This window comes from Bombus affinis, chromosome 5 (assembly GCF_024516045.1).
Source record: "Bombus affinis isolate iyBomAffi1 chromosome 5, iyBomAffi1.2, whole genome shotgun sequence".
Classification (NCBI taxonomy): domain Eukaryota; kingdom Metazoa; phylum Arthropoda; class Insecta; order Hymenoptera; family Apidae; genus Bombus; species Bombus affinis.
The window spans coordinates 7,259,549-7,278,125 of NC_066348.1; the positions used below are offsets into that span (position 1 = coordinate 7,259,549).

The following is an 18,577-nucleotide window of genomic DNA, read 5'->3' on the forward strand; positions in this document are numbered from 1 at the left end:
CTATAGTTATTCGATGTTTGAGAAACTTGAAATCTACGTATTTTTCACAATGTCAACCTTTGACTGAGATCTGTTATCGAGTCATACCACTTAATCTTAATCTGTTCAATCTTATTTCACATTCAAAGTATATTTTATCAGATAACTATCTTAGATATTTTGTGTTAATTGCATTTTTGAAAAGTACTGTGCATGTGTGATCTTAATCATTGTGGTAGCTAAATCGTCGATCCGTTTCATATTTGCACTTTTGCCCTATGAATTTTGATCTTTTTTTTAATCCTCTCTATGTCTTTTCTTTTATAGACTAAAAAGTACGTAGATGTTTTTGTTTTACGATTTTTATAAACCTGTTCATGTAAATCATCCACGGAGAACATGAACAATACGTACATTGTAGAGCTTTTACTTCACGAAGCTTCTTAAATATTCTAAAGCGCACTGTATAAAGACATTTGCGACTGATCAAAGCATGGAAACTCCAAGAATATGTAGCTGTCATAAGTATGGCCTTAGGCAAATAAGTAAGACTTACAATCGGAAACTTTGCCGACCATATAGAATTTTCCAAATTTCTCCTACCGTTCTCCACTATTCGATTTAAGTAGAAAATACTCGGAAACTAAGAAATTGTCTACTGTAAATTGACAAAACATGGAAAAACAATATGAAACCGTTGATAAGATATCAAAAGGTAAGGAAAGTAACAAGAAATAAGGATGCAAGAAATGCATAATAAATAATATAAAAATACAATATTTTATGGAATATTTAAGTATGTAGGAATACCTGTAGGTATACAAACTATGCAAAGTAAAATGTTTGTTACAATATTTACAATCGGAAACTTTGCCGACCATATAGAATTTTCCAAATTTCTCCTACCGTTTCCCACTATTCGATTTAAGTAGAAAATACTCGGAAACTAAGAAATTGTCTACTGTAAATTGACAAAACATGGAAAAACAATATGAAACCGTTGATAAATATCAAAAGGTAAGGAAAGTAACAAGAAATAAGGATGCAAGAAATGCATAATAAATAATATGAAAATACAATATTTTATGGAATATTTAAGTATGTAGAAATACCTGTAGGTGTACAAACTATACAAAGTAAAATGTTTGTTACAATATTTACAATCGGAAACTTTGCCGACCATATAGAATTTTCCAAATTTCTCCTACCGTTTCCCACTATTCGATTTAAGTAGAAAATACTCGGAAACTAAGAAATTGTCTACTGAAAATTGACAAAACATGGAAAAACAATATGAAACCGTTGATAAGATATCAAAAGGTAAGGAAAGTAACAAGAAATAAGGATGCAAGAAATGCATAATAAATAATATAAAAATACAATATTTTATGGAATATTTAAGTATGTAGAAATACCTGTAGGTGTACAAACTATACAAAGTAAAATGTTTGTTACAATATTTACAATCGGAAACTTTGCCGACCATATAGAATTTTCCAAATTTCTCCTACCGTTCTCCACTATTCGATTTAAGTAGAAAATACTCGGAAACTAAGAAATTGTCTACTGTAAATTGACAAAACATGGAAAAACAATATGAAACCGTTGATAAATATCAAAAGGTAAGGAAAGTAACAAGAAATAAGGATGCAAGAAATGCATAATAAATAATATGAAAATACAATATTTTATGGAATATTTAAGTATGTAGGAATACCTGTAGGTATACAAACTATACAAAGTAAAATGTTTGTTACAATATTTACAATCGGAAACTTTGCCGACCATATAGAATTTTCCAAATTTCTCCTACCGTTTCCCACTATTCGATTTAAGTAGAAAATACTCGGAAACTAAGAAATTGTCTACTGTAAATTGACAAAACATGGAAAAACAATATGAAACCGTTGATAAATATCAAAAGGTAAGGAAAGTAACAAGAAATAAGGATGCAAGAAATGCATAATAAATAATATGAAAATACAATATTTTATGGAATATTTAAGTATGTAGGAATACCTGTAGGTGTACAAACTATACAAAGTAAAATGTTTGTTACAATATTTAGAGGCTGAAGTAAATCTAAGATATTTCTTTAGGTGTGTTTATAAAAATAGGAATTTGCATAAATATCCATAATTTATTACTCAAACTCAAGAAAGCTATAGTAATTACAGATGGCTATAATAAGAAATAAATAGAAAAATATAATCAGTATGATAATTGTTTTAGGTTTCGTATTTACGTTCACAGAGACAAATATCAGAAATATAAAGGCTGATTTTTAAATGAAATAAGGAACAGAGTTGAAAAATCGTTTCTCTCGAAAATACGTGGTCAACGTTGGAAAGAAATTTCTCTGAGCAATTTTAAGCTCTTTAATGGATCCGCATGGCACGAAATCCTGACACGTGTCCGCCTAAGGAGGTATAGGTATTAGAACTCTGCGCGTGAGATAAAGGAACTTGGAAAGGTCATTTTTAATTTCGTATGACGCAACTGGTTTAAGTAACATGTTTGCACATATTTGCTGCCCGTTATCGTTACGCTCCTTGTTACGCATGTATATAGGATGGTTCATGCAGCTGGGATAAATCCGTGTTTCTTTTTTGATCGCAATTTCCAACGAGTGCAAATACAAATAAAAGATAAAGAAGTATGCGGTTTCGAAGAATCATATTTATTTTTACACTCATGAAGGTAGATGTCCATTTGCGAGACAAGGCCATCGTTGAAATTTTAATCCTCCATAGGCAGGCTAGATCATTCGTGTCCACATCTAAATTCGTTTTTGCTGTTCTGAGCTTTCAAGAGATCTTAAAACTTAACTACAACAATTCTGAGATATTTGTTGCAAGTCTTCGTTACGTCAGAAAGTCAATGTTTCAATGAGAAATATTCGAAAGATTTTTCAAAGGAGATGTTAAAAATTCGTTTTGAAGAATTTCGGGGATAAATTTTACTGGAAGGTTTAATCTGAATTAATTGTTCTATTCGTATATCGAAATATCCTGATGATATCAACGAGTGTTTAAGAGATGAGAAAAAAGAAAGAAGAAAAAAGGAAACAGAAAATGGTAAAGAAATTCTGGTTAATCTGTTGCAACGAAATCATTCCCCTTGAACGATCTCATCACCAGACACCATCATGCGTTTCATAGTAGACGAAGCATACGACAGAAAAACTGTTTGGTGGCCAAATGGGTGCTGGGCGTGCATCTCGATGGTTTCTATCGCGGCAGAAATAAAGTCGCCGGAACGAATGCGGGGGCAGAGGCTTCTTAAAATAGCGTCGAGACCTCTGGATGGACCTCGCCGATTGTGCATATCTCTTGGACACGATGAAACAAAGAGACGAGTCGATCGTCGTCATTCGTTATGGAAAATCGGAGAAGCAATATAGGAGGATATTTCCAAACTGGCGATACAAACCAAAAATGGGTGAATTTACGCGAAAGATGAGACGAAAAGTAACATTTGTTTAATATACGCGTAGGGAGACTTGTTCCCAAGTAAATTGACGTTAAAGGTTCGTTAAATACTCGAACAATTGCTTTAGTCTCTGTTTCTTTTAATTGAAAAGATACAATGAACGTTTTTGCGAATAAATGAATCACCAGGGAAATTAATCTTAATCTCTTGAAGTATATTAGCATATAATGCATACAATTAGACTTTCTTTTAATTTAAGTGTGATTGTTATTAATTGTAAGTGATAAGCAGTATTTTAGAGAAATATTTCTGACTATACGAGATCCTTTACCAAATCATCGTGCATTTCAGATCATTGTGTTCAGTAATCAAGTATTTGTACATTATTTTTTCCTGAAGAAAATTTCTGTAATTTTGGTTAATTTGTCTCTCCAAGAAGTTACCGCTTAATGACCAAGTACTTGGATATTATTCTTGTAAGAAAAGAAAAAGATAATTATCTTGTCGTGGTCTTAATAAATTTGCCCTTCAAGAGGTTAACATCCAATGGTCACATATTTGGATGTTATCTTTCCAAGAGAACTAAGTAACAGTTCTCGTATTGTGACTTTAATAAATTCCTGAAGAAATTATCTCATTCGATCTTCTCAAATTGTTGGTTTATACTAAACGTCTCGTACAGTATATGAATTACCGCCATACAAATAAAGCTTAATAAATTCCATAATACAATGTAAAATCCTATTATGGTAATATTAGAATTATTATTGTTATATCGGAAAATTAAAAAAAGTCAATATCTTCTTATATAAAATTTTAGCACATTACGCACAGATTCTATCAAAAATTGTATAAAAATTTTGGTCCTTCATAAAAGTAAACTTTTCAAATTTCAACAAATTCCATATGACACTGTCGAATTACAATTACACAGTGATATTGCAAGAATTCAGTGTCCAACTACGTTGTACGTGCATAGAACAATCTTTGTCGACAAAAGTGAATAATAAAAGAAAAAAGAAGGCTTAAATAGAATAGGTGGAATAGAAAGCGGAGAAAAGAAGAGAGACGAATAGGAGGAAAAAAAAGGGTAGTTGTTTTGCTCTCTTGAAGTCGTTGATTAGCGAGCGACCAATTGACGTGCTCCGTAACTCATCCATTCCTTTTTCTCATCTTTTTTCTTTCTCTTTTTTTCTCCATTCTTCTTAACGAACGATCCCATATTGTCGGATAATTTAAGCTAGTTTCCTTCGTGACGATGCTCGTTCCGGGAATGCAGGGTCGTTTAACCTTTGACTTCGTAGTCACACCGGAATCGCGTGAAGAGTATTCGTGGGATTTCGAGCATCCGTCTACGAACTTCAGTTCTTCTTATCTTCGACTCTGTTTAATGGCCGATTATCGTTGGTGAAAACAAGATATGATAATTAGGAGGAGGAAATTGTGTCATTCCCTTGTTTCCATTACATGTTGTTGAGTGAAGAAAAACGAAAACTACTACTACTATTTTCTACAGTTCGACGTAGTTAAAAGTTACGATATTTCTGGTCGTTTCTGACTTTTTTGTAATAGTCGATAGTCGTTGGTGAACAAGAAAATTACGTTTGTTCCCATTATTCGTTAGATATTCTTAAGTATAAAAGAAGTAGGGCTATATGATATTTGTTTATAGTTCCATGTAGTTAGAAGTTTTTATTTTTCTATCTAGGTTGTTGGATGAAACCATTCAATAAATGATACAGTGATGATCTTTGGTTTCGTTTAATGGTTAATCAAATTGTTGATTGTGTATATATTGTTGAATTAAAAAGGAGGAAGTACATATTTTTATAGTTCGACTGAGATAAAAGTTACATGCAAATAATTGCGGCTACTATATCTGCATTTCGAAGGAGATAAGTATAATAGAACATATGTAGTAGTTCATTATGGTTTTCCGTCTGGTTGGTGTAATTTTATCTTTGATCAAAGCTGTTATTGTTGTTTCATCAGACCATCTCTTTCTATCCTCCTGTTTATTGTGCGATCGATAGGCTATTTATACGAGGTTCTTTACCTCTTACAGTTTATTTAAATATAATACGAAACGGATTATTATTAACCATAACGTGAGAGAAGATCTTGAAATTAACTTCGACTTACCTTTTATTCTTTAACATAATTGTATGCATCGCGTTATACAACAGGACGTATTAACATAAATACAAATAAAAATTACAAACTGCTAATTTCTTTCAGCATATTGCGTCAGTTTAATGTGACACTTAAATAAAAAAGATCTTCCAAAATTGGAAATGAACGGTAAAGAATTTCTCGGAAACGAACGTACGAGCGCAAACATTTAAGGAAGTGTTACATGACCCGATCCACTTCTCGAAGAAAAATTCCCGAAAAAGTAAAAACAAAAATTTCTCTTCGATTCAGCTCCAATTAAGCCGACCCGAACCACTTCTCAAAGAAAAGTTTCAAGGAAAAAAAAAAGAAAAAAATAAGAAACAAAAATTCCTTGATAATTTATTCTTCAATTAAACAACACACTATAATTACTGTGTTTCATTATATTAGAAATTTCTTCGTTATGTACTAGATCAACTCACATGCGTATGATATATATATATATATATTACAGGTAGTAAATCAAACGATGGGTAGACTAAAAAAAGTTTTTAGTTTTAGAAAGCATCGCATGACTCAACACACTTCTCAAGAGGAAAGATTAAAAAGAGAAGAAGAGCAGAAAAAAATAGAAGGATAAAAAGCAGAAAGAAAAAATTTCTCATAACTCAACGTGGCTCCAATTAAACATGACAGTATAATTACTATACTCGATCATGTTGGAGAATTCTTTATTATGTAGTGGATGAACTCGTAACCTCCTAGGTGATGGATCTATTTCCTCGTATCGTGAAACGAATACCGATGCGTAAGTTACTTGTAATGGGGAGTTATATAACCCTGGAGAGGCAGGGAAATTGAACAGTACCGTTATGTACCGCAATTGCGATAATCGAACTCCGCCCATAATTAAATTATCCTTTAATTGGATCACAATGCGACTATACACGGGGCCCACGTTTCCTCGCGATGCATCATGTGGGCCCTATAAACCTTTCTTTTTCGAATCCATCGTTAATACAACCTCCGCATCTGCCATAAATCTTTGGTTGCTCGTAATTCTTCTCGTTCTCTCCTACTTACAGTATTTTTAGCTCGTTCTGTACACGTAAAACCGTTTTCTATTTACTCTTCGAGTTTCTCGTCTCTTGTTCCATTCCCATTAAGTTTGCCAGTTAACCTATTCAGCGTTCCATGGAAGTTTCTTTCGTAGACGTTTCTTCTTGCTGCTTGCCATATTTATTGCATCTTTTTCCTGTCTTTCTAATATTTATTTATTTTCGTCGTACGATAGACAGGTGTTACGTCGCATGAGATGGATCGCGCGACGTCCTTCATTGCCTGGCAGCCTATGATCCACGTATCGTCATTCAGACCCCCAATAAACCCAAGGACCCACCATAAACCTTAACTTTTAACTTAATTGTTAACATATATTTTCGACAGACGTATTCTCAAATTGTAGGAAATTTGTTCTTTTCTATGAAGCAAATTATATTTCCTTATATTAATTATAATTAATATAATTAATATAATTAATATAATAAACCCAAGGACCCACCATAAACCTTAACTTTTAACTTAATTGTTAACATATATTTTCGACAGACGTATTCTCAAATTGTATTCTTCAAATTTGTTCTTTTCTATGAAGCAAATTATATTTCCTTATATTAATTATAATTAATATAATTATATTAGTATAATTATAGCAGTATAATTATATTAATATGTATATATATAAAATTACATTTTTTTAGAGATATTTGTTATTAGATATTTATTATCGGATGGTGGATATTTGAAATTTAAAAGCGTAGAAGAAAATTTAAAGATGCAGAAGTATGACAGAAAAGATAGAAAATATTAAAACCGTATAATATTTTGCACGCGAAGCTTTCCGTGGAAGGTTTAGTTTTTTAATTGCGTTGATTAAAATATGAATTTTTCCACAGCCTGTTTACTATACGTATATCTTGCCGCTATTTTTCTTTTCACAACAGAGAATATGCATTTTGCTATGATTCTGATTTTCAATCTGTATCCGTATCTACATCTTCATTTTAATGCCATATTAATGTCAAACGTAAACAAAGGATACCTACGAGTATTGCAGATCTCATTCACGTAAATGTGATTCACCGAGCAATGGATTAACCTTTAATTCGATCATGCCTCCTAGGCGTAAGTTACGTTTCTATTGAATATCGCTGAATGTCATGATGCATATACAACACAGCCTACATATTACCTGAATTAATATTATAATTACCCGATAGAAAACCGAGTGCCCATTTTTTACAAATTCCTCCTTAACCATTACGTTTCTACCGTATACTTCTACGCTCAAATTCACAAAATTATGTAAAAATAATATATTAATAATAATTCACAATAGGCTGTAAAAACAATAAATAATAAACATGAAAATAAAAACAAACGATACAACGGTATGTAGTAGCCGACATCATGCACATTCTTCTGGCAGAATTATCCTAGTCGTCATAGCACTCTGCTTAGTATGAATTCTGTCTTCTTATTTTTTCCCGGTTACGGCGAACAGCCCTAGGACGTTCGGTTTAGCGTAGTGGCAACAGAAGCATCGTGTCGGCATACCACCGCAATGTACCCAATTTATCCCCTTTGCCGCGGGTCTTAATTAATTAATCTTCCAATTGAACCTCATCATTGCTTATCTTATCGCGTTGGAACGCTCGAAAGACTGCACGCGGCCAAACGTTCTGCTCTCTCTGTGGTATTCCTCCACCGCGAGAAATTCGTTTCGTCGCGTGGGTTCATTGCACCGTTTCAACATAGAACGAACAAGAGTATTGGACGTTGCGATATACAGGGCGATTCTTTCCCTAGGGGTCTCCCTGAAGGAGCTCCGATCGATCCGATCACTGCGATTTTAACCGGATCACACAGTGTTTCGTTTAACTTGGATTTCCCCATTGGCTTAGTTACTTTTATCAACAGAACAGATCGGGACAAATTTGGTTGGATTAAAATGGCCAAGATCGTGACTCGTGATTTTTCTCACCTGAGGTCATTTTTTAATTTTTTAAGATTATAACGAGATTGTTTTAAACAAAGATGTTTTTTTAACGAACTAATTTTTGTACATGTCGGATGTATCTTTTTATCTTCGATAAAGAAGTATTAAGGCAGTCTTCATGTTATTTAGATTCTACCTAATTGATACAAGTACTAATGCGACAATCTTACGACGATTTAAGAAGTTAATGAAAATCTGAAAAATCTTAAAAAATAAATGAAATCCTAATAACTTTAAAAAATCAAGTTATTTACATTCCATCTAATTGATACGAGTACTAATGTGACAATCTTACGACGATTTAAAAAGTTAACGAAAATCTGAAAAATCTTAAAAAATAAATGAAATCCTAATAACTTTAAAAAATCAAGTTATTTACATTCCATCTAATTGATACGAGTACTAATGTGACAATCTTACGACGATTTAAAAATTTAATGAAAATCTGAAAAATCTTAAAAAAATAAATGAAATATTAATAATCTAAAAAACTAAATAAGAATCTTCGTATTAAGAAATACTAGGTAATGTAAATCCTAATAAGAGTGCCTTCAATGATAAAACTTCTGAGAAGAAAAGGACCTTCACATGGTCGCAAGAATTCATTGGAAAGTCTTACTTGTAAACCTCCATGTCACGTAAGCGCTATCTATTCAGTATCTCAAGAACGTGGAAAGAACTCGTGTCCCTTAGTGTGTTTCGTTCGACGTTGGTAACCCTTATCAAGGATACGTGATGCCGTAATCGCATCGAGTAGATGATGGCTTGGCAGGCTTCAAACGAGAAGACGCTTCCTTCGAGTCTGTTCTATTGTGCAGATATCAAGGAAGAATTATCTTGAACGTTTCGTAAGACGTCTCACACGCGGCAATGAAGGAAGTTCATTGTTCGATCGCCGACGATCTATCGGAACGCGGCCATAGAAATAGTCATTTCAAGATAATTCTATATATGATGAAAAAACGAGGATCTTTATCTGTTCGATGGGCTGGAATATTTTTCCTTTCTTATTGTCGGTATGATTCATGTTAAAGCAGCGATGTATAATTATATAATCCAGTAACGGTTTGATAATTTTGACACGTGTGTCTTGTGCGTTCCACAATTTTTATAATATAAATATTTATATTCTGATATATTATGGGATATTTACATTTAAATTTAAAAATATTCTTAAAGCGTTTCAGAAATCAGAAAACTAACATGTAAAAATGTTACATAAAAAATCACCTGCTAACACAAAAAGCAACGGCGATTTTGTTTTACTGTATCAACGTTGAAAGCGACGAATGCGATATAATTTTCTAATTGCCCTCGATGTATTCACAATTGGTCTCCCACGGAGCGTATAGTCCCCAGTCGGCATACTATTTACTATATTAAGTAGCTATAAAAAGAATTGACATTTATCTTTCATTTCTAACCATGGGTTTTTTTTTTTACCAGAATCTATATTTCATTTCGATATTATCAGATTTTTCTCAGTCGTATGAAAGTACTATTTCCTACTAAATGACAAACTTATTATTTAATTAGCATATAAATGTTATAATAAATACAACGATATACGAATACTTCTTCTAGCCACTGTATCTATGTATTTACGTATAATCTAAGTATACACGATAGAATCTCATATCTGTCTATAAGCGTTGTCGTTTCACACAACGCTAAAGAGGCGGTAGCCCGTGAAACGACGGTGCTGGTGCACGTTGACGCGGAAACGCGGCGAACAAGGTGAACTATCTGGACACACACGTGTTGAACTGCTGGCCGACATGTGCGGCATCGAGTGTCGATACGTTGAGGTAGGCCGGCCACCGACCTCTCCACCGAGTTCTAGAGTCGACTCGCTCGGCCCGACTCGTTCTCCGTTCTCAACCGGTGTCCCGTCGCATACCGCTACATTTTTATTTATTTTATCCTCTATACATGGACCTGTTCCAAATGCGTAATCGAAAATCGCCAGGGAAATCAAAATAGGTAAAAAAGCTATGGGATGATTTGTTTTCGCGTTTTGGTGGGGTAACGAAAAAATTGGAATTTTGTTTTTTCTTTATCGTATCATATGTTGGATTTTATATCTATTATTTATTTGTTTAATGATACGTCATTTGTATTTTCGGACCTTGAGAGACTTTGGTCTTTACATCCTTAAGACCACTTGTTTCTAGTAGATATATTTTTTAAGAAAAGATCTTGGTTTGGAGAAAAGAAATTTGATCTTGAAATTAGAAGACAGAGAATCGAACATTTTGTTCTTATCCTATTTATTTAATGTCAGATTTATATGAAAGATATTTGCAACATGGTATTTCTTAATATTACCATCAAGAAAAGAAATATTATCAAGTAGGTTTTGGAAACATTAACGTTCCAACGTAAAACTCCAATTCAAAAAAAGCTTAAGTATAATCAATGTTTATTTTCGTATTTTAAATGTGAAAAGCAGGAACTTCATTTTCATATATGAATGATTACGTAAGAATCGTATTGTCATGTACATACATACAAATATGTCGGACGTTTACGTAGCAGTAATTAATAATTAATCGATATACATACAAGTGTTAGGCTTATCTGGTTGGCCGTAATATATCATAAAAGGTAGAAGTTAGTATTCAGTTAGTTTGTAAATATATAGCTTGGTGAATGTTAATTGCAGGCCTGCCATTGAAGCAATCTTTTAAAAAGATTCTCATAATTTCCTACTTCCACCAGTCAAAAGTGTTTATCGTTCGTTAAGTAGGCGTTTCGAAGTGAATGTAACCGGGGATCTTCATTATACACGTTCGTACTATGAAGAAACCGTTGTTCTCCATAATTAACGCTGCAATCTTGTGATGGTAAAAGGATCCTTAACCCTTTTAATGTTTAAACTAAGGTCAATGTGGGTCAAATAAAAAATTGTACGGAACAGAAAATTAAATACTAGTCGTTAAAACACAGAAAGTTTTCGTCATTACGCTGGGAAATTTAATTCATTCAATGGATTGCTCACGATTAGTTTCGTTAGATGGAATATATAATTAATGAACTTTCAGGCGTAGGTTTAAAACCCACGTTTTAATTAGCCTTTTGTCGTAGTACGTAAAGAATACATATTTTAAATGGAGAATTTTCAATGCACCAAAATATAGGAATTTTCAGATTAGAAAATACAATTTTCTTTAAATAAGAAAATAGAAGATAGTAGACAAATGTAATGTAATGTAAAATTTCATAAAAATTTGCTTAGCATTATACTTAGAAAATGTAAGAATTTGCAAAAATGCTGTTAAGATATCAAAAGAAAGTTTAATCCATTTAATAGAACAAAAAATCCAACTTTTTATGATTTGAAAATCCTCGTATATTTCCTAAAATGTTAAACACTAAAATTTAACTAGAAAATTACGAACTAAACGTGCCAAGAAAAATACACAATACACCACGGGTATTTACGAATCTGTTAGATTTAATTTATGGTCTTGTCGCGCCTTGAAGGATATATGTATGTATACAAAAGTTATTTATAGCTTACAAACTTGCTTGGATACATTTCAATCAGAAAATCAAATCGAGAGAAAACATAAAATAAATCAATAAAACGTCTGTCTAAAGACAAGTCCAATGTTTGCAACTTTAATAATTGAAACGATTATAATCGACTATAATGTCGTACATCTGTTGTACTGTATCTCTTGTGCTAGCCAGACAATGTAGAGCGTCAGATACAGTTCTGCAAGCACGTATGGTGCACGCTGTCCGTTAAAATTTAATTGTATGATTATGGATCGGAATTTCGTGGCAGGGGGCAGACAACGAGCAGAAGATTAGGCGTTATGCAGCTACTGCAATCTTCTTCCGAGTAATTTCTTCTCATAGGCTTTTCAGATTCGTCGTAAGTGATGCAGACTGCTGCATCCCACATTGGACCGCGCATTACGTAGGATTTCCTTCTGCCATTCCATCAGTTGCCACGGATAGTAATTGGCACGTAAGTGCAGCCTCGAGATTCACGAGCTTCTCCTTCATTCACAATCTACCTATGAAATTCTACCGGGGAAACGAGGATTTCTAATTTATGGAAAACGATACATTTTGCATTACCTTTCAAGTAGGTCATCGTGTGAATTATAAAATGGTTCGATGGAGAGGAATTTAGATGAGTAACGCAGAGCGAATTAAACGATGAAAAATGAGGAGAAAAGAGAATTATTTTATACTAAGTCTTCTTCGATTTATCTCGCTCATTGCTAGATATATACTTTCTGGATAGTTTCGAAGTTCTGCCGTTTAATACTTTATATCTCGGTCGCTTTATATGTTCTGAAGTACCGTTTTAAGGTAATAGAGAGCTGAAATTGGATTGAAATTGACTTGGCTTTTGAATCATCGTATTTCGCCTTATGATCAATTTTAGTAAATTATTAATCCGCCTTTTAGTATTTCATCCCTGTTTTATCGTATACGCAATCGTTCTGTGAATCTTATTTCTAAATTTTCCACAGATGCATAAACGTTTATACTCTACCCATTATTAGAAATACAAACACTCTGTGAATTTTTGTATTTTTAAATGTTTTCACAAATGCATACACGTTATCCATTATCTTTCTATTCGTCTAAATCTTCCATAGATATCCGCAAAGAAAATCCATCAGAAAAGACATGGACTCCTCACAAACGCATCAAAACGACAAGCTTTTCTTCTCTTGCCTCGCCCCGCTCTATATCGTGTTCTGCCTTTTCGAATCCCGCGAAGTTAATCGTCGGTGAAGACTACGAACAGAATATAAGGACCCACTCGTTTTACAGCTTCTGAACATCGCGACAGGGCGCCCATTAGGAATATTTATGGGGTACCACGATTCTGTCACGTCCAGAAAGTCTCTGTTTCTCTTTTATAACCCCTCGATATCTTTCTCTCTTTCTGGCCAACCGGTGGATGTAATCGAGCGATAGGGTCATTTGTTAACGGTTAGATAGGCCGGCCAGCCTGGTGTGTACGAGTTAGAGAATGGGGACCACTTTCAGTCCTCTCCATTACAGTAGTAGGTATACTGGCGGTCTCGAAAGGTCGAAGCGCATCAAAGTGACCGAGCTACGGCCATTTTACGCAACAAATTGCCTATTGTTTCAGGGATACACAAAAAAAAGGAAAAAAGAAAAAAAAAGAAAGAACTTCTTCCTACTTTCTGTATTCTGGGATATTTTCCGCGACAATCGTCAACGAAGAGACCCATTGTCAGATACGCTGCGCAATTTCACGTTTCCGTTTTTCTTGAAGCTATATTTCTTGGAAAAAGTGGATGCTTAACGATGAGAACCGCCTCTTTGGATTAACTTGGTGGTTTGTTCGGTGAAGTATAGGAACTCTTGTGTATTAACAAGGTATAGATGGAAAAGTATTTTTTCTTGGTTTATAGTTAGTATTCGTTAATAATAGCAGGAAGAGAATTATTTCTATAAATCTCGTTTGACTATATTAAATGCTATTTTTTTTCGTAAATTTATATATGTAGGGATTTTTGTTGCTATATAATGTCAAATTTTGTGTATTTGGATAATATTAAAAGTGGTACTAGTGGTATCTATGATGCATACAATCGTTCCTCTTGTTCTGAAATATGGTATTAGTATAGAATTGATAACATGATACTAGGAATCCATATAACGATGTATATTATATTACGTTTCATTAGTCGCCAGTTTCATTAGCAAAAAAGAGATTCTGGTGGATAAGATTACAAGTGCATTATATAAAATTACAATAAGATTGTAGCCATTAATCTAATTTTAAAAAGGCGTGTAAAAAACGTGTTACAGAAAAGTAGGGCACATTCAGCTATACAAAATGTCTTCTTCACTCCTCATGTTTTGACACTTTCCTTCTACAAACCTCGTGCCACATTTAACGACCTGTAACTATAAACTATCAATAACATATTTTGCTTTACAACTTCCCTTCGCTGTCATTCTCTCAAAGTAGTTCTTCACGTATTACGTGGCTATAAATTACCGCGAGACTCTTTGTAAACTTAGTTGCAACGGAGCTCATGCATGAATTACACCCTGTGCATCTATTCCCTCGTGAGTCATGTACATGACTCATCCCTGTACATCAAATAATAATTTCGTGTATGTGTTTCACGTCCGATTAGAATCGTCCTATCTATCCCCTAATTCAACGAGTCTCGCTAACACGGGGTAAGAAAGAAACTTCATTCAAGAAAATCGGCTGACTCATCGGTAACCGTGTCGAACGGATCACCGGCAATTTCATGGATGCCAGTGACAGTTTTCTGTGCCAACATCGGGCACCGACACTCCGCGGTTAAAATGGATTTAGGTTTAGCGAGTTCAGTATATTAAAGACACTCTTGAGCACGGACGTCGGCTGCCAAGTGGCAGGTTCGTTGGACTTGGCAGTCACGGCTCGCGTTTGCTTTCATTTTCGGCTCGATCGGTTCTTCGCGGTAGCGGCCGACTTTACGACATAGCCTTGTGTAGTGAAACTATTTTCACGTGCCGCGAACCATTCACCTCTCGCTGGTATTTTCATCGAGACGACGTGTTCCAACCATTGATAGCCGTCCGACATTTCTGCACGACGTGTAGGTGTCGGTGAACGCGCGCTTTCCTCTTGCAATTGGCGAACAATAGAAATGTTGTGGACGTATTTATGTCCCCTTTGTATGTTCCATACATTACTTTTAATCCTTTTAGAAGCCAATGTATTATTGTCGTGCTGGAAAATACAGTGATGTATTAATGTTATGATTTTGGTTATAGCGAAGGCTTAAAGTAGTAGAATTAATACATGTAGGAAATGATAGAGATATATAAATTACACTTACTCATGAGTTAGATGTATCTGTGCCTCATTTGTATGCCTCGTGTCTAGTTGAAGAAATATGGTTATGTTGTGAAACATGTCGCTTTCCTATTTTATATATGGTAAAGAAAGAGCGTAGTATTGGTACAAGTGATAGGTGTAGTTAGCTGATGATGAAGTTGGGTTATTTTGAGATATATTGCGGTATAATTAGACGAAGGTTCGACGTTTGATGGGGAGAAGACACGGTAGGGTCATTGATTTGATGTTCACATTTTGCACACATGTAGCACATGTGATGCATGGCTAATGGATTTTGAGTATGTGAACGATATTGTATAAAATTATGGCCAGAATTTTCTCATGCATTTTACGTATATATTTAGATCTTTATATCATTATCATCTCTATATGAATCTTCTGCATTTAAGTATTATAGTATTTTGTAGTATTTTAATGTCTGTAACATTTCCCAATTTCAACTTGGACACATTTTCTCTTCTAAATACAAATCGTTATTTTATTCTTCTACGGTTTCAAGAAATGAAGCAGTATGAAAGAACATTCATTATCACAACCCTATGTTTTTCTATAATCATCCAACTACCACATCTATCAAATTAACCAACCAGAAGTTTTTCTATCATCTAAAAAGATACAGTAACAATAGTTTATTGCATTTACTTTCATTTTTGGACAACAATAATGGGTGGGTATAAGCTGAGTAGAAAGTCAAGAGAGAGAGAGAGAGAAAGTGGTGGTCCTATTGGTCCTTGGTGCAGGGCTGTGGCTAAAGCTCACTGTTAGCCGGTGCTGGAGCAGCCAGCAACCAGCAGCAGCTAGCAGCAGCATCCCGTACGATCAATACGCAGCGCAAGCTGCGAGCCACGACTACGTGAAAATACAACAACGACTACCATGATCGTCACTGACGAAGACGATGACACGACTACTACGTCCATGACGAGGACTGCCTACGTACGATACCACGACATAACGGCTTGGAGCCTCAGGGAGAGGAGGAGGAAAAGGGAGGAGAACGTTGCCAGGCGACGGAAGCTGCCTACCGCCAGAGTTCATCGTCCTCTGGCATGTTTCTTCTCCCTTCCACCCACCCATTCACCCTCCGTTTATCCTTCTCCTCCCCTTCTCTCCCCGCTCCACTCGACTTTGTCTTGTTCTCGCTCTTTCTCGTTTTTCATGCTCCCTCTATTTCCCTCTCCCTCTCTAACCCCACGCATGCCCCCCTCCTTGACGGTTCGCTGTTGTACCACTCCCTGATTCCCTCTCTGGCTTCTCTTTTACATTCTCGTTCCTTCTCATCTCATCTTTTTCTCTTTCAATCTGTTTCCTCCTCCTCCTATGTAGAGTACTCTGGCCCTTTTTCTTCAGGTTTCGTATTTTCCACATCGTCCCACAATGTTCGGTCAATGTTTTTCTCTAGTCCGATTTTTCCTAGACTGTTTTCTGCAGCTTTATCGAAGAGTCTATTTCTCTCGGGGGCTCTTCTCATCTAAAGAAAATTACTTTGCTAGGTAATCTCTCTTTCGTTTAGGATTCTCGCCTTCCTTCCTTTTTCCTCTTGTACTCGTCTTACCTCCGCGCATTTATTTTTCCCTTTCGCGTCAGTTTGTTTTCCCTCTTTAACCCTAGCTCCCCTCGATGTGCAAGCGAACGTACACAGAGAACGCGCATGCGCGCATCGTCTCGTGTTATATACACGCGAGTCGACGAGAATCGCAAACGGAGGGCAGCTGCCCCACGGTAATTTGTACTCCACCGACCTTCCGCCTCTGCTCGACTTTTCATCTCTCGAAATTGATACACGCTTCTCCGCGATATTCCATGGCGTCGGATCGCTCTCTTTTTCCCGATTATTATGCGCTTTTGAATGCGCGCGGGCGTTTTTTAACGATCGTCACCGGGCCACACCGGTGTACCACGATCACCGCGCCATCTGCGGAACCGTGGACCCGCGAATTAATCAGTACCGACCGCCTGCATTGATTTTACGCCAGAGGATATTTAATTCTGCTATGGCATATCGGATTTTCATGCTTTCTGCTCAAGTCGTTGTCCCTCCGTTCGGATACGGCTTCAGCGCTCAACTCGCGACCATTTTTTTCTTCCATTTTCTCTCGTCGCGCGTTGTGTTCGAAACAAACACCACGCGCGAGTTCAATGTCCAGCCTGGATGCTCGTTTCCAATAATATTCCAGCGAAAACGAGAGAGTACATATATAGTGTATCTTCTCCATATCCCTTTATCTTTCCGGCTACCGCTGCACATGTGTACCCGGTTTCTTCTTTTTCTGCCCTCCAGTTTAAGCTTCTCTTTTTCTCGATTTGTTTTCCCCCCTCGATTGTTTGTTTTTTTCTCCTTTCCCGCTTTGTGTCTCTCTCCCTAGACCGTTTCTCCTGCCTGAAATTCACATTGGTATATATTCTCCGCTGCTCTTCGTTTCCCCCTTGTCCTAACCTCTTTTCCCCCTCACCTCTTTTCTCATCTCCTACTCCCACCCCTTCTTATACCACCCGTTCGTTACTCACCATTATCACGACGCACTCGTATTGCAAAACAGCAGTTGCACCTCCATCGCTGCCGTCGTAAACGTCCACGTCGTTTCCATCATCGCTATTATCACTCACACAGGGAAGATGCGCACGGAAGCTGCGCGTACTGCGCTCTTTAGGGCCTGTCCTCAACGCGCCTCCCGCCTCTTCTCTCACCATCGAACCGAGAGATCTTCCTATTCGACTTACTTTCGTTTATTTCCGATGATGGTGCAGCTGCACGCGGCAATCGCTGATTGCTGACGATGATGAGCTCTTTCCGAAGAGGTATTCCCACGTATATATATCGCGACGTTGTTCCCCTTTTCGTGGGACCGGACTCGATGCTCCGGTCTCTTCGTACATTATTGTACGGTTAATTCAGGTGATTTCTATAGACACGAGCGCGCACCATTTGTTCCGCTCGTCGATTTGTAATTGACATGTTTCCTTGGCATTTTTCTTTGTCCTCATGTTTCAGTATCCTTTGTCCTTTATGGATTTGGCCGGCGATTCGACAACGACGCCATATTGGTTTTTTAGGGACTTGTTGAAAACCAAATTGTAGGTTCATATACAATTAAGAACAGAAATAAGTGAACAGGTACTAGAAATAGATA

The 18,577-nt window shown here is 35.9% G+C and overlaps 1 protein-coding gene and 1 long non-coding RNA gene across 3 annotated transcripts in view; one reads left to right on the forward strand and one right to left on the reverse strand.

Moving 5' to 3' along the window:
• Positions 1-18,577, forward strand: part of LOC126916319 (failed axon connections) — a 51,823-nt gene that overhangs the window by 26,967 nt on the left and 6,279 nt on the right. The gene's annotated exons all lie outside the window — the stretch shown is intronic.
• Positions 14,235-18,087, reverse strand: LOC126916332 (uncharacterized). The gene is made up of 3 exons (XR_007710536.1): positions 17,955-18,087; positions 15,427-17,826; positions 14,235-15,317 (listed from the first exon to the last, which is right to left on the reverse strand). It is a non-coding gene; the product is annotated as an uncharacterized LOC126916332 (long non-coding RNA).